This window comes from Macaca thibetana, chromosome 3 (assembly GCF_024542745.1).
Source record: "Macaca thibetana thibetana isolate TM-01 chromosome 3, ASM2454274v1, whole genome shotgun sequence".
NCBI classification, from domain to species: Eukaryota; Metazoa; Chordata; class Mammalia; order Primates; family Cercopithecidae; genus Macaca; species Macaca thibetana.
Genome location: NC_065580.1, coordinates 31,723,716 through 31,739,905, shown reverse-complemented (window position 1 = coordinate 31,739,905; position 16,190 = coordinate 31,723,716). Strand labels below are relative to the sequence as shown.

General features: G+C 46.9%; 2 protein-coding genes across 5 annotated transcripts in view; one reads left to right on the top strand and one right to left on the bottom strand.

Annotated features, from left to right (window-relative positions):
* The window catches only part of GRM8 (glutamate metabotropic receptor 8), a 797,799-nt gene extending 788,394 nt beyond the window's left edge, over nucleotides 1-9,405 (bottom strand). Inside the window, exon 1 of one of the 3 annotated variants that reach the window (XM_050782557.1) lies at nucleotides 9,227-9,405. The gene's annotated coding sequence lies outside the window, so the exon portion shown is untranslated. Of the gene's footprint in view, nucleotides 1-8,558; nucleotides 8,812-9,226 lie in introns of those variants that run through there. The other 2 variants (XM_050782558.1, XM_050782559.1) reach the window with 2 other exon arrangements.
* Nucleotides 1-16,190, top strand: part of ARF5 (ADP ribosylation factor 5) — a 540,324-nt gene that overhangs the window by 173,354 nt on the left and 350,780 nt on the right. The gene's annotated exons all lie outside the window — the stretch shown is intronic.

Genomic DNA, 16,190 nt, shown 5'->3' with positions numbered 1-16,190 from the left:
CACCTGGCTGCACTGCATCTAAATAGGGAGATTGATGACACTTTTGGAGCAAGGGAAACAGAACAGTATCAGGAATTAGGTTGATTCTCCCAAGCCGGAAAGTATTTTTATTTATCATTTTATTTCAATAAACCTTATTTCCACGAAGGTAAAAATCCTGCAACTGATGGCACCATTTATTTTCAAATCTGTTTTGTTTTTTTGTTTTTTTTGTTGTTGTTGTTTGGTTTTTTGCAGCTATCTGAATTTAGCATTCTAATTTTGTCAATAAAATCATAATAAAATATTATTTTCTGTGATATATTCAACAAGCCAGTCATCTGTTAATGACTTTTATTTTTAGTGCCTCAAATTACCCAGTAGGAAAAAGTGATTATTCAATTACAAAAAGTGAGAGAAAGAAATCCACCCAAAGAGCTAAAAAATGTGTAAGTTTTGTAGCTTGTGAAAAAAATTAACATAGAAAGTCAGCTATTTCGTATAAATTGTCTTATTCTTCTCTGGTAAGAAAACAAAGACTTGAAAATCAAACACGCAGGGAAGGTGACATGTGAAGATATTCCTATTACCATTGTCAGGGTTTCCAGTTAATTTGTTGGGGTGGGAGCAATGGGTATATTAACAGTTCTGAGGGAAACATGCCTTGATCCCAGAATCACTAGGAGCAAATCAGAGTTGGTGATCAAATGAAGAGCTGCTTAATTCTGTCTGACTCGGTGGGAAAAACAGTTATTTCATCGAGACTAGAAATAACTTGGAATGAAAGTGTCTATAGGCAAATCTACAAAGTTTTTTCCTAAGGCCTTCAGTCTTAATTCCATAAGATTTTTTTCAAATGACTTTCGAAGAGATGTGACTGAAAATGAGAACTGACTTAACACAGGGAATCTGAGATTTGTAATGCACAGCTAATTAAGAGAATAAACAGCACCAATTTACTTTGGCAGGATGGTTAATCTAATGCTCATTTCTAACCTATTTATGTATGGGTTTGAAACTTGAAATTTGGACAGTTCTCCTGTACCCTAGCCAACCAACATCTGCTTGTATTTTCCATTCACTTGTTCAAGTTCCAGTTCATAAAATTTTCTTCTTATCCTTCTTGTCTCAAAAGGAAAGATGGTGGTTCCCTGGGGGATAAGTGAACATATGCCCAAACGTCTTCGAAGAAAGCTGCAATTTTTGCACTTTCAGATTAGAAAAGAGGGCTCATAGCAGCCCACTGCCCCATATTTCTGAGCAAACACCTGGTAGCCTAGCCAGCCAATGGCCCACTCGGCTGAGAGAGTTCTGTGCAGCCTAAGACAAGTATTCACTGCCTCCTGGCACATATTAAGCCTTAGATTTCCTACGTGCTGCCCCCAAAAATACTTCGTCCTTTCTGATTTTTCTCACCACTTAACTGTTAGTCCCTCACACTCGATTCTCCTAGCAGCTGCTTTTCCCTCAGAAAATCTGTGATTCAATAACAGCCTGACCTCGGGCATTCCACAAAAGGAAACACTCAGAAAGTCAACCTGACTTTCAGGATGAAACCATTTAAGTGATAGGCCATAAATTACACTGGCCACCCATTAAGAGAAGTAAGATTGTGTTTTACAGTTTCACAAAGAAAACCAGTCACATGATAGTAAAACCTCATTAACTCCGATCACTAGTTGAGAATTTGAGACCAATTCCACGTGGCTGGGCTGACCCTTGTTCTGACAGAGTACAGACTAAATGAATAAATAAGGAGAAGAAGAAATGTCTAGGGAGAGTGGATGGGTCTTGATTTTCTCCAAAGGCCCGCCTTTCCTCTTTACACCAAGCCATCCCCCAAGTACTTAAAACACTTATGAGAATAAATGGCTTTCAATTATAGACGAACATACAAACAGCCCATCTGTTCATCACAATGCATCCTTACCTATCCATGTGGCATTAACCTAGTTCCAGTTGCTGTATGGTCCAGAAAGTAATAAAATTGAGTCGCTTTTAAAATTATTGGTGGTTGCAATATTGTTTACTCTCTTTGGTATCTCATAGCTTTGTTTGGAGCTTTAATTTTTAAAAAAAGGTTGGGGGATGAATAGCAGTGAGGCAGGAATCAGTTTTGTTTAGTGGTTGAATGCACTGAAATGGAAAACGAGAGGTTCAGTTTTGGTTTCCTTTCAGTTTCATTTATTGAACAGCTCACTTGAATTTTTGCTGGAGTTTCCATCTCTGCGTCATAGAATTAATTGCATGTACCCTCTCTGAAGCTTGCTTTTCTTGTCTTTAAAGGGGCGATAGAATCTGCCACACAGCACACATGGAAAGCATAGTATCTGGCTCAGTAAACAGGAGTTATTGTTGCTAACTTAGTCTGTAATTCATTTTCTACTAGAGCAGAGCACCTCTTTCTGTATTTGCCCAGTTGGTGAGCTTTTACTGAATTTCGTTTGTCACTTTAAAAAATAAAATCAGAGCTACTTATAAAATATTTAAATCTTGCAGTTATTTCAAAATCTGATACACTGTCATAAAAATCAGACTCCACTGCCAGAAGGTTTAGTTTCCCCTTTTAAGAAACCTAAGGAAAAATGTATTTGAAAGTTTGAGAGAAACTACATCAGTTAGGTTTCATTGTATAGTCTTAAATTACTTATCTTGCTCTTGTACCATTCTTGTGAGCTTCAGTCCAAACTCATCCTAGTTTGAGTCTATGAGTTTTAAAGAAATCATAATTTTTCAGAGCTATAGATCCAAATACCTCTATTTTATGTTTTGTGTTTGATTTAAAGTATAAACAGCTCCTCTCTCAAACTGACCTGCCTCTGATATGTGGCAGAAGCCTGGCCTGTGCTGGACTGTTTCAAGGAGGCGTGAGGTCTAGACTCCCGAAACCAATCTCAGAGCGGGACAAATCCTCTCAGCACTATGTCTGGGCCCACAGGGAGGGGCCGTGCAACCCTTTAGGGAGGCTTAACTATGAACCCTCATAGACCTTCCTGTGCATTCCCCTGCCTGCCCACCCTTACTTACAGGGCACATCATACATCCTTGGGCCCTCCATGGGCAGTCTGGCCTAAGGCTCCTGGGAGCAGGCACCCTGGCTGGACCCTAAGCCTGTGGCCCCCTAAATGTGCTCTGTTTCCTAAAAGGCCAGAAGGACAGCTCCTCACTGGCCAGAGCCCAGAATTCTGCTTTATTTTCTACACACCTTCTCTGTACCAGTGTCAAGTACCTAACATAGTATCTCCACAAATTTTCATACACCAGGCATTAGCTCTTGTATAAATGAGAAAAGAAGGTTCAGAGGGATTGAATATGGCCCCAACCCCTGAGCTGGTGAGCTGATGAGTGGCAGTGCCACCAAAGTCATCTGTCCCAAAAGGTGGGTCTGTCATTGGAGAAAGCCCCCAGTGCTACAGGGACTCGCTGTGGCAGCACGAGAGAAGGGAACAGCCCTGCCCCTCCACTGCAATCTTTCAGAAAGGTGCACATCTTTGACGCTTAGCTCTGGAAGAACAATAACGTACTAATTAGGAAGGGACAATCTGGGGGCATTTCCAGGGAGGTGATTTCTGAATCTCTCAAAGGGCTAAGAAGATCCAATGCAGTTTGTCCAAACACTTCTGCTCCAAATGAGGTCTCCTGGCCACGTCGATGATGTCAATGGGAACACACCCACCAATGCATGCAGGGCCTCTCTGGGTCTCCATCACATCTTCCTTGGCCATTTAGCAGGTACAATTAAAATATGATAGGGTAAAATCCTCGCTGAGGAATACCATTATCCAAGAATTGTAATTTTTTTCTCATAAAAAGGCCAAAGCAGCATTCCTATGCTGCATTCCATTCAGCTCTTTAACAAAAAGGTTAAGCTGAATATTCTCATCAATTCATACGACTGCTTACACTTGCAGCTCTTCGGGTTGTTTTTGAAAATGCATCATATTTCTGTATCATCTCCCATGCTGCAATACGTATGCATGTCTATGGATTCTTGGTGGGGCAGAGTGAGGATGGGGCAGACAGAGCTCTCCCCTGGCAACAGAGGCCTGGAATCAGATCTTTGTTGACAGTCACTGGCTGGTGACACTCCCAAGCACACAGAGGTGACATGTCCCCTCACCTCTATGTGCTTCCATTTCCTCATCTGTGAAATGAGTGAGATGGACCACATGATCTCTAAGGTGTCTTCCAGCTTCCTATTCCGAGATTCTATTATTTAATAATAAGGGAATATGAGATTATGCTCAAACATCAGAGCAAGGCTTTGCCAACTGAACACAATAACTGATTTTGTTTGCAAGTTGAGTGACTTTTTTTCATCAGTGAGAGGATTGTGAAAGCTCTTCTACACAAGCCAGCCTCATATTTTAAAAAATCTGATACAGGAGAAGCTCGACTTACTAAACAGATAAATTAGAAAGTAATTATTTGCATTACAAAAGAATTCACCACAGGTTTCCTTTAAATAGCTAAATCCCAGGCATTTAAAAAAACAATCTGATTTAAGAGAATTCAATTTGTGCCCTTATTTTTCCAATAACACAGCTATTACACAAAAAGACCATATTTAAAGTAATGAGAAGCTACTTTTTATAATATGTATCAGATAAGAAGAGAGAAAGTGGGTGACATCAACGCTTACTGAATGCCTCAGTGTGCCTGGAGCTGCAGACACATTATTTCATTTCCCTCTTAAAATACAACTATGAGGTTGGTATCACAGCTGCCATTCAAGATCTAAGGAACCTGAAAACAGAAAGATTATATGACTGTGTCTAAAGTCTCAGGCCAGGATTCAAATGCAGGACTGCCATTTTGTTCCTTCCCTTACTCCATGCCCCCTGGGGGCAGGAGGCCATGCTGGATCTCAAACTAACTCTGATTTGATAATGAGGACTGTGAGTGGGATGTTCCAGAGCCCTAGGAGACACTGATTCTAGTCTTACTTCCCCCAGCACTTACTGTATAGCACTGAGCAAGTCACTTAACCAGATCTCAGTTTCTTTGTTTCTAAAATGGGGAATGATTCTCCCCCATCTCCCAATTTGTGAAATCAAACAATATAATGTGTGTCGAAGTACTTTATAAACTGCCAAGTACTATAAGAATGCACAGGGATACTGTTAGTTTAACAATCCGTCCTAGAACTAAAATATGTTATTGGTGTATTGTACTTAGAAGATCTAAGAAAACCACTTTCTCATCATACTTGGGGCTAGTCAGACCTTAACAAGGGTCACAGGTCCAAAAAAGTCAACCCTGACAAGCCTATATGGAGAGCACAGAGCTTGAAGGAAAACTGGAAAGGATGCAAGAAGAAGTCAATGGAAGTACCATGTCTGACCTGGAGAACTAAAGGTCATGGTCACTGAGCATGTAAATCGCTATTCTGAAGAAAGTGGTGACAAGATAATCTCCTGTTGTGAAAACAGGACAACCGGAAACCTTCCTAAGTTGTAGGCAGAATATAATGCTTCTACCACTGGGTCATGACCACTGGAAGAGTCAGCCAATAAATAGCCAGCAGCTTTCTAGCTTTAGGCATAACCCTGCCTGGAAAAGTATGAAATTGGCAACACATGTGTCCAACAATCTATACTCCTCTGAGGCCTCTCCTAGATTTTCCCACTTCTGCTCACCTCCTGCCCTGCCCTGCCCTGCCCTGCCCTCCCCAGAACTAGGTCTCTTCCGTCGGTCAGTGTCTTTGTTCTTTCATTACCTTGGCCCTCCCCAGGGAGTGAGTGGATTCATTAGCAAGTATCAAAGCCTGAAGATGCATTACTGTCATCCTCAAATGGAACATCTGCATTCTCAAAATGATTCCTAGGAGAGCCATAATTTCTTTACCAAAGAAATATCACCATTAATAATGGTTAAGGCTGGCAATGCAACAAGCCAGAGCAGGGAGCTAGGAGTCAGGAACCTCTCAATAGTACCTCTCAAATCACTCCAACAGCAATGCCCACCACTCAGAAAGGGTGTCCTGGGATGAGGCAATATTATGCTCAGAGTCCCTCCCAGTGAGTGGGTTTGTCACAATTTGTCAAAGTACCAGGTAGAAATGAAAATCAAAGAAAAAAAGAAGAAAGAGAGAAAGCCCAAATCTAAATTCCAATTCCTAGCAGAAAGAAAACAAGATCCCTCGCTTGAAATGAAAACAATAAGCCAGCCAACTCTCAGCTCATAGCCTCTCCTGCGAACAACATGAAGTGGCCGTCCCTACTGAATGAACCACATTTGTGAGTCTGGGGACGCCCAGTCAGAGTCTATCAGGAAAACAGCAAGTTTCCTGAACCTCCGCAAGCCAGCCAACTTGACAAGCATGCAGATGTGGACAGGTCTTGGCTGTGGGTCCAGGAAGAGAGAAATTCAAGCAGCCTCTTCTTTTAAGACACTGTGACAGAGCAACTCCACTCCCCCCAACTAAAGCAAGGTCATCTTTATGATGGGCATTCCAACTACCTGAGGAAGGTGGTAGGAAGGAAACTCGGAAGGAAAAAAACATGTGTGTAGTGTGCTGTGCATCGTGCCCTGAAGACAATGGAACATTCATACACAAAGATTGGCACGCAATTGCCAATGTGAATGTCAGACGGGTTATTTGCTGCATAAATACCAATTAAACAAGCCCCGCAGCAGCTTCAACCTGCTCAGCCAACTTTGAAAAGAGCACATCTCTCCAGACCTCTAACTTTCCCCTGCACTCATTGGAGCTCAGCTCCTCCTTTTCTCTATTCCTTTCGGATGTAGATGTTTTTAGAATTATTCAAGCAGCCATAACTTTCGAAGGGTGCATAATAGGGCAGAACTAGCTAGCACAATCCAAACAGAACAAATTGAGCCTAAATAACAGTATAGAGAGCTGTGTTCTCAGTATCTTCTTCTTTATTCCGGGTCAATTGTCTCCTACAAAGCCTCCCGTCATCTATTTCTCCCCATATCCCTTATTCAGAAGCAAGAATTCTCTATCTTAGACATGGTACAACCTGTAGTTGACTCTAAAATGGGAAAATTGCATTTTAAAAAATCTTGGTTCGTTTTCCCTGATGGAGAAAGCTTTTCTTTTCAAAATTATCAAGGCACACATTTTCAAGAACCAGAGAATGAATTGCACACAGCTGACTGTGCCTCCTACAGAGATCTTTCACGGTATTATTCACAAGCAAGTGACCAAGGTAAACTAAAGTGGTTTCTGTAGCCATTTGCAATTATTGACAAACAATTTCATAACGGAAAATGGAAATTACAGGCAAGTGCAATAAGCTGTTTATCCACGATCTACCTGCTGGTGGCTCTTTTTCTCTATTTTTCTTTCAAGTAAAATACAAGCTATCATAGGAATGCATTTCTCCCGTTCATGATTTTTCTTGTATCTCCACCACCAACCCTGTTTTCCAGTTCTGTCAGTTAGCAGGATTTGTATTCAATCGCGGTAGTAGCCTGGACTCTAGTGTATTCTTGGGTGTTCCAGAGACTCCCGCACCTTCAGGTTTGTGGGAAAGGATCCCCCAAATGGCAAATTAGGCATTCCTTCCCGGGGGCGGGACTTGCGTAGGGGACTTAAGGATTTCTGTAACCGGCGAGGGGATCTGTTTTCACCCCTGCTATCCAGGGTGCGCAGAGACCCTCTGACCCCAGGCTTCGCAATTTGGGCCACGGGGGAAGTAATTCCCCGGGGAACCGCGGGGGTGCCGTTTTGTGCAACTGGGTGACTCGCGTGTCCCTCCGCATTTCATGTGCACCAAGGGAGCGCGTGTCAAACGAAAGAATTTTTTTTTTCTTTTTTGGTGATTCTGTTACATTTTCACCAACTGTACGAAGCTCAAGGGATCTCCGAGCTTTCTGGCTGGGCGGATGGGCTTCGCGCTTGGCGTGGCTGAGCTGTCTGTCCATCTCTACCTCTGTTTCTATCTCTACCATAACAGCGGCCACTCAGCCCGCCCGGATCCCCTGTTCCCCCGCGCACATTCCTTTTTCTTCTTAGTTCCTTGGGCTGTTGAAGCCGGGCTCTGGGGTGGATAGAGACTAGGGCCATGGGGGGAGCGCCAGGCTACTCTCGCCTTTCCCGCGCCCCGGGGCATTCCGGCGCCGCCCGGGTGCCCCCGCGCGCTGGGAGTGCAGCCTGCGCCCCCGCCGCACCTGGCCGCCCTAGCGCCCACGCCCCGCACGGGGCCACCCGAAACTGGGGACGCGCCGGCCGCGGGAGCTGCAAAGGAGCTATCGGGGCGAGTTAGCTTTTGCTTTTTAAACAAGATCCCCGAGACCTTTTCTCCATCCCCCAACCCCCAACAGGACACGGAACTCCGGCGTTTCCCGAAAGCCACAAAAGAGGAGCACGGAAATCCCAAGCTCGCGGTGCTAACTCGAGAACGCAAACTCGAGACAGAGCGTGCGCCGTGCGGGGATGCGGGTGTCGAGGACCCCGAAGCCCCCGGCTTCCCCCGCGACCCCCATCCTCCCTAGATCCCGGTTAGACATCCATCCAGCCCACGCTCAGAGTGCGGGGTTATTACCCCGACTCATCCCGGAAGCCGCTAACTTCGGAAATCCCTCCCGTTAGGTTCGCGAAACGAAGGTACCTCGTCATATCGGCGGGGCAAGTCCGGATTCCACCAGGGCAGGTCTGGGAGGTCACCCGGGGCAGGCGATCCGAGGCAGAGCGCTTTAAAATCCTGCCGCCGCACGCCCAGTCAGAGCGCCGAGCGCGCCTGCCCCTTTCCCGTCACCCTTCAGTCTCCCATTCGCCGACTAAACTTTTGGGGGATCACACCTCCAAGCCTTGGGAGTTCCGGGTGAAGTCTCCCTCTTTTCTGAACCTCTTTACTGTAATGTAATCACGGGTAGACAAGAGGGGTGGCTGCCTTGTTCTTTGCAACGTAAAATCAACAGACACCCAATCAAGCTCCAATGCCCGGCCAGCCCCTCGCCCCCTGGTGCCCACTCTCCCTCTCCCCCCATTCCCGTCACCTCCGCCCGCCAGTTCTCTCACAGACTACAGGCGTGCAGGGCCATCTACTTGTGCTCAGGAAAAGCAAATCACTAGAGTGATCTGGGAAGGAATGGTGCACCTGGCTGTCCGCTGAACGGTTTTAGGGAAGAAAACGGAAAGGGGAATAAAACGGGGGGATTCTCCTTTTCCAACAAGCAGGGCATTTCGGGGAAGTTTGGGGGCCGGGGGCTTTTTGTCCCGTGGTTCCGCACTTGCTTTGCTCGGAGCAGCTTTCTGCTGCCGGGCGGCGAGTCTTACCCTGCTCCCCGCAGAGGGCGCGGTGAGGAAGCCCGCCCGGGGCCCGCAGCTCCATGTCAGCGCCGCCGCCGCCGCCGCCGCCGCGTGAGGCGAGCACAGCGGCCGCACTTGTGGCTGATCTCCGGGCTGAGGGGGCTGAGCTGGCCGAGCAGGCGCCAAGTCTCTTCCATGTGAATAACAAATACTCCCACCGGCGGCCGCGATTGGTCTGCGCCCGGCGCCTCCCGATCCTCCGCCCGCGGCCATTCACCCCGCGCGGCGCGGGGAGCCGCGGCCGGGATCGCGCCCGGGATCGCCAATCGCTTCGCGCCAACCAGTCACCTCGGGAAGCAGGAGGAGGAACCCCCGAGGGGCGGGAGCCTCAGGATTTCGGTGTCACCCAGCGGCCCTGGCGAGGGCAGGGAGGGGGACCCTCGGCCCGCGGATCCCCCTCCGCGCTTCAGCCCGAAGCGACAAGGAGACTAGAAATGTCAATAGTTCTGATTTTTAAAAATCACCCCACCTTCCCCGCCCCCAAGAAAAAAGGGAGGACCCAACGACAGAGTGGGAGGGTGGGAAGAAGCGGGAGCGGCAGAAGGAGGAATATGGCTGTGGAGGAGCCCAGCGGCTCCGGCTGCCTGGCGAGCCCGGGACCTGCGCGGCAAGGCGCGACGCCCGCCCGAGCACAACGGGCAGCACCCGAGAGCCCGGGTCCCCCGTGAGCACAGCTCCAGAAAGCGTCACCGAGAATAACACATGGTACATGACAAGTGTCCCGCCACATGCTTTCTTTTCGGGGATGCTTAAAGTAGAGCCCGCAAGCGGCACGGTTCCCCTGCAAAGTTTGCCTGGCGCTGCGCGGCGGTTCCGCCATTTGTCCGGCCCCGCGACTCGGACGATTGTCTCCCCACTCCCCGCCCCCGAGGGTCTCGGGAACGCGTGCTACGGAGTCCCCAGGGCTCGCGGTACCACACAGCGCGGTCCGCTGAGGGCACTGCGCAGGACGGGGCGTGTGTGGCTACCGGGACGGTCATTTTATTGAGATGATTCAAGGAGCCGCAGACGCGGGGCAGGAAACTCCGGGAGAGCTGTGCTCGGGTTCTGCAGGGAAACCTCGGGATTCCCTTCGCATGCCGCCTGTGGAAACCTGCTGGGTTCGTCGTGCACAGTCCAGCGCTCCTCCCCGCTAGTTACCGCCCAGGTCCCCAGACCCCGAACCCGCCGGAATGAAAGGAGCCCCTAGCCGCCCAGCGCCGGGGTAGCTACTCCGGCCGGGCCTTGCGTTGGTGAGAAAGTTCCATCTAGAGGCGGCCTCGCGCAACTGCAGGCGGCGCCCTAGGCCCGGGCGAGCCAGGGAGGGCGGGGCGCGGGGGAAGAGGGGGCAGCTCAGGAGATAAAGAGGATGGAGAAGGACCGGAGAGACCCCGAAAAAGCAGGCTCTAGACCCCCGTTCGGCATCTCTATAATGAATGTCATCTTCCTAAGCATCATGAACTTCTAAGCATCATGTCAGGAATCTTGCATTAATTCCTGTATATATCGCCTATTCTGTTCGAGTTATTTTAATTTTCACATCAACTCTGTGAGATAATCAAAATTATTAAGCCCACTCTACAGATGGAAGAAGAAATCGAGGCTTAGAGATACGGCTGGAAAGTATTAGAGCCAGAAATCACAGCTGGTCTGGCTTCAAAACCCCATAGCACTTCCTCCTTGGTGGGGTTGCCTTTTCCCAAGGCTGGTTTTAAAATGCAAAGTTTCCATTGAGGAGACAGCTGTCTCTCTCCTAATTTCAAAAAAGGGCCTTTGCCCTTTGTCACTTAGAAAAAAATCTACAGGTTTTCAGCCCAGGGCACCTCTTCCCCGTTCGTTCCCTTCCTTCTCCCATCTCCTCATGAGAGGCGCTTTGATTGTTGAATCATTATTTTATAGCAGCAACCACAAAAGAGAGAGGGAGGAGGATTTGGAGACAGAAAATGGGTTGGGTCCTCTGTCTGAAAACCTTTCTGCATAGGGAACCTCAATTCCCTGTGAATGTCTGGTGCAGCTCTGAAGAGGGTGATCAGTGGCCAGTGCCACTCGGGACAAGGAAGGTGGGAAGAGGGAAGAGTTCCTAATTTATGCGGAGATGGGACTGGGTGGACTTCCTGGTTTCATGCCTGCGTGTAAGAAGCTTTAAAGATTTTCTTTTCTTAGGGACTGGAAGAGATCCCTCCTCCCCCAGAAGTGTAAAGTAAGTGCAGTGGCCTGATTTCTATAGCAGGAAGCCCACTCCACCCCAAATTCCAGACCCATGATCCCGGTCTGAGCAATGTTATCGCATTTTTTTCCAGAGGTCTTTACGTGACCTCTGGAGGCTGCTTTGCCATCCGTGTGATAAGCTAGAATTGCCAGAGAATAAACATCATCTGGCAACAGTTCTTAACTAACACCTTGTAAGTGTTGGTATGTAGATACCAGCTCCCTCATCCCTCAGTTGGACCCACTCACTGCTGTGTGTTTTACACTGACTTCCGGAGTTCCCCACTGGGATTAGGTACCAGGTGCCCACAGTGGTACCTAGCTTGATAATGCACCCTTTATTGGCTCACTTCCCCACCTGACTACCAGGATTCCCTTCACCTCTTAAACTACCTGCTCTTGAATCCTTGTTTCAGGTTGTGCTTCTAGAGAAACCCAAATGAAGCCAGTAGAGATGCACATATACTGTATGTTAGTATTAAGTATGACATACACTATCAGTATAGGTATAATGTAGAGGTATAAATAAGTCCGTGTTAGACCCTTTATTACATGTGCATTAATAAATTTGAGGGGGAAAGAAACATGACGGAGGGGAAAGGCAGAGGAGGCCCTCAAATATGTTGGGCATCTGCTGCTGCTGACCGAACATTGTCTTCAGGGTAGGCAAGAGGCCAGCTGCGGGGCCAGTAGGGTCATTGCCTGGCATGAGCCAAGAGGGTAGCAGCCTGGTGCTCTAGCGGGCCCATTTTGAAAATAAGGACAATAAGGCTGGCTGTGGCTTTGAAGGCCTAAGGAGGCTGAGTGAGCCAATTGGGGAAGAAATGCCTAATGAGCTGCTTTTTTCCTTTCCCTATTGATCATTACCTGCAGAGAACTGATGTCTTACAGGCACATCGCTGCCCTTTTTGGTGCAGCCTTCTGCGAGAAAACTAGACTTGATCTCTTCTAAGGAAAGTGCAAGTCCAATGCTTGGTTTTGCATCATCTTTAACTCTTGATACTCAAAATAGAACCGTCACTCAAATCCTACATGGAAGCTGGTCAGTAAGGAATAGAGCCCTTCTATATATTCTTCAGTGTTTCCAATGGCTTTATCTAGTAGCCCTTGAGCAAGTGACATAGGCTTATGTACAGGTTATAATTTGCCCATGTACAGGTTATAATTCGCCCAGACCGATAGCAACATTGGGACACAGGAGGAAAGATTGACTCCAGGAGGGACTGGTCCCTATCAGTAACGTTCACAGGAAAAAGTCATCGGTTGTACAACCTCTATTCGTCAGGGCCAAACACCATGACACTGCTTGCTCATTGCTGCAATCTGACTCAGGGGAGAGTATCTGAAGACCAGGCCATCCGGACATGCAGGTTATTCTAGAGTCATCCACCTTGCTTCCCCTTGGGCTCCCACCTTCTGCAATATACAATCTGTCTTTGGAAAGTGTCTGACCTCATCCTCCATCCCACCCCAAATGTTTATTCAAACCAAGTATATTTCCTAGTAGTTAATCCTCCAAGAAGATTTGCCTATAATCTTCTCATTTTCAGTTGATTTAAAATGTGAGAAACTGCCCATGTGTTAGAAAATGCAAAAAACAATGCCATATGTTTGGGGTCCATTTAACTCAAGCTGTGATATATATTCCACACATGGAGATTTATGCCACAATTCCTGCTTTGGGGTAATCATTAAGGCTGAGAACCTTTGCAGGCTACTCACCCAAGAGAAATATCGACAGCATGATGCTCCCACATGGAGCAAAGCTGACAGGGGAAAGTGGGAATGGGATTTGTTTCTTTTGGAAACGAAGACAATATTTTTCTTGCTAGACCATCTGCACATGGCAGTGAGTGTACCATGTGGGTTTTGCTCAGTTTATTAGACACTGGCTGCTAGAAGCAATCAGACATGTTAGACTGACAGTCAGATAGAGCCAATGAGGTTCATGACACCAATGTCATGAATGAGGGTGTTTTGCACTTCCACAGTCAACTCATACCTGCATACAGGAGTCACGGGAAAGATTCTTTAAGAATTTCTGACATACAGTATATGTGCATCTCTACTGGTTTCATTTAGGTTCCCCTAGAAGCACAACCTGAAACAAGGATTCAAGAGCAGGTAGTTTAAGAGGTGAAGGGAATCCCGGTAGTTAGGTGGGGAAGTGAGCCAATAAAGGGTGCATTGTCAAGCTAGGTACCACTGTGGGCACCTGGTACCTGATCCCAGTGGGGAACTCTGGAAGTCAGTGTAAAACACACAGCAGAGAGTGGGTACAACTGAGGGATGAGGGAGCTGGGGTATCTACACACCAACACTTATAAGGTGTTAGTTAAGAACTGCTGCCAGATGATGTTTATTCTCTGGCAATTCTAGCTTATCACATGGATGGCAAAGCAGCCTCCAGAGGTCATATAAAGACCTCTGGGAAAAAATGCAGGGGCTGGTAGTTAGTAGGCAGGTGATGGGTAATCAGGGGTCAAGGGCAAGACAATAAAGGCAGGTCACAGTTAACCTCTGCAACACCTGCTTAGGCAAACCTCATAAAACTTAATACTAATCAAGTCTATGCCTCTCTCTGTGTGTTGCAAGGACTACCTGCCCCAAAAATCACTGGGGTGCTGATTGTAAGCACAGATTTCTGGGCCCTAACCCAGAGCTGTTTGAATCAGACTTGCTGGGAGGGGACCTGGGAAGCTGCACGTTTTGCAAACATTCCAGGAAATGACGTTCACTAAAATTTAAAATGTACTACATTCAGGAAATCATTCCCGTCATAGGCAGCCAGCAGGCAGCACATTTCAATATATGAATACTTGCTTGCAATGCCTAAGGAGACAGACCTGAGAAATGAGGTGCCCAGGGAGGGGTTGCCTATCTCCTCATATCTGTTCATGGCCACAGAAGCTCTCTTTTCTCTCTTTACTCCACTCTCCCTTTAGATGGAGTTTAACACTGAGAAGGTTCCATCAAGTATTTTCTGGGGGGGGAAAGAGGCTGAGTTCCATCCCTAACTTTACATTAATAAGTCATATTATCTTGACCCTTTCACAATTCTATACTGCAATTCCTGATCTATAACATGTAGGTGGCAAAAAGATTCCTGTCCAGCCAAGGTTCATGTTCCCCTTTCAATAGTGTAGAGTTTTTGCCAGAAAGAGGCTGTCCCTTCTGCCACACACACTTGGGAACTACATATCCTTTCCCTCCCTTGCATCCAGATGGAGTCAAATATCTACTTCTTACTTACAGTATGAACAGAAGTGATACATGTCCCTTCTGGGCCAAGGAAGTCAAAAAGCAGACACCTCACCCTTTCTTTCTCCTTCTGCCAATGGAGACAGAGATTAGCAGCTCGAGATGCAAGGGCCTGGGTCCTCAAATTTCCAAGCTGAGGAATGCTGCCTTCCTACCAGAAACATCCACATTGAATTTTTAGGTGAAAGAGAAACTTTCACTGTGTCGAGTTATTGAAATTTGGGGATTCAATTGTTATAGCACCTACTGTTATTCTTATTAATAACGTGGACATGGTAACATCCGTCTCTGCTAACGTAGGAAACACAGGGGGAGGAAGTTCTTGCTTCTCAAAGAACCAACTGAGGTCAAGCTTTGATCATAGTCACGTGCCTTTCCTTGGCAACGTTTATGACTCAGAGGAACAGGGCCACATTTGTCTCCTTCCTGAGCCTAGTCCTCCCTGTCAACTGGCATGGCCTAAGATAAGGCAGCTCCTCTGCCTCACTGTAGTGTTTGCCTCTTCACTGAATAGCCATTCACTGGGACCAGGGACATCTTCAGGCCAAGGCAGAGAACTGCTTTTCATCTCTTCTTTTATCACCTCCCTCAAGTATCAAAAAAAAAAAAAAAAGATTCTTTTGAACTACCTGAGAAAAGGAAGTTGTGTTTCCCCCAAGCTCTGAAACACACTTACTTTCTTCCATACCCATCCTTCTCAGACCAGTTTAGTCCTATGTTCTCCTTAGAAACCTTCCCAAACTTCTAGAGCATCCTAATCACACCCACACAGTTCAGCTGTTGGTTGTTTATTTTCCTACATTTCTCTATATTGCTGCACATCTGTCAGGCTGAACTAGGCTGTCTTATGGTGTACTGGCTGTGACTTCATTTGGGTACCTGGGCACATAGTAGGTAATTATGAGTTATCTGATGATTAACCTGGAAAGAGTCAAATAACCACCCCACCACCACCGCTGTCACCACAACTACTGCCATCGCCACCACCAATGATATGGTTTGGCTGTGTTCCCACCCAAATCTCATCTTGAATTCTAATTCCCAAAATCCCCACGTGTTGTGGGAGGGACCCAGTGGGAGATAATTGAATCATGGGGACAGTTACCTCCATGCTGTTCTTGTGATAGTGAGTGAGTTCTCATGAGATCCGATGGTTTTATAAGGGGATTTTCCCCCATTTCACTCTGCACTTCTCCTACCTTCCACCATGTGAAGGACATGTTTGCTTCCCTGTCCACCATGATTGCAAGCTTCCTGAGGCCTCCCCAGCCTTGAGGAACTATGAGTCAATTAAACCTCTTTATAAATTACCCAGTCTCAGGTATGTCCTTACAGCAGCTTGAGAATGGGCTAATACAACCACCATCACCATCACAACTACTATAATCACCAAAACCACCACCACCATCACCACCATCACCATGACCATCACAACCACCACCAGGACCACCATCACCACCACCACTGCCACCATCACCACCAC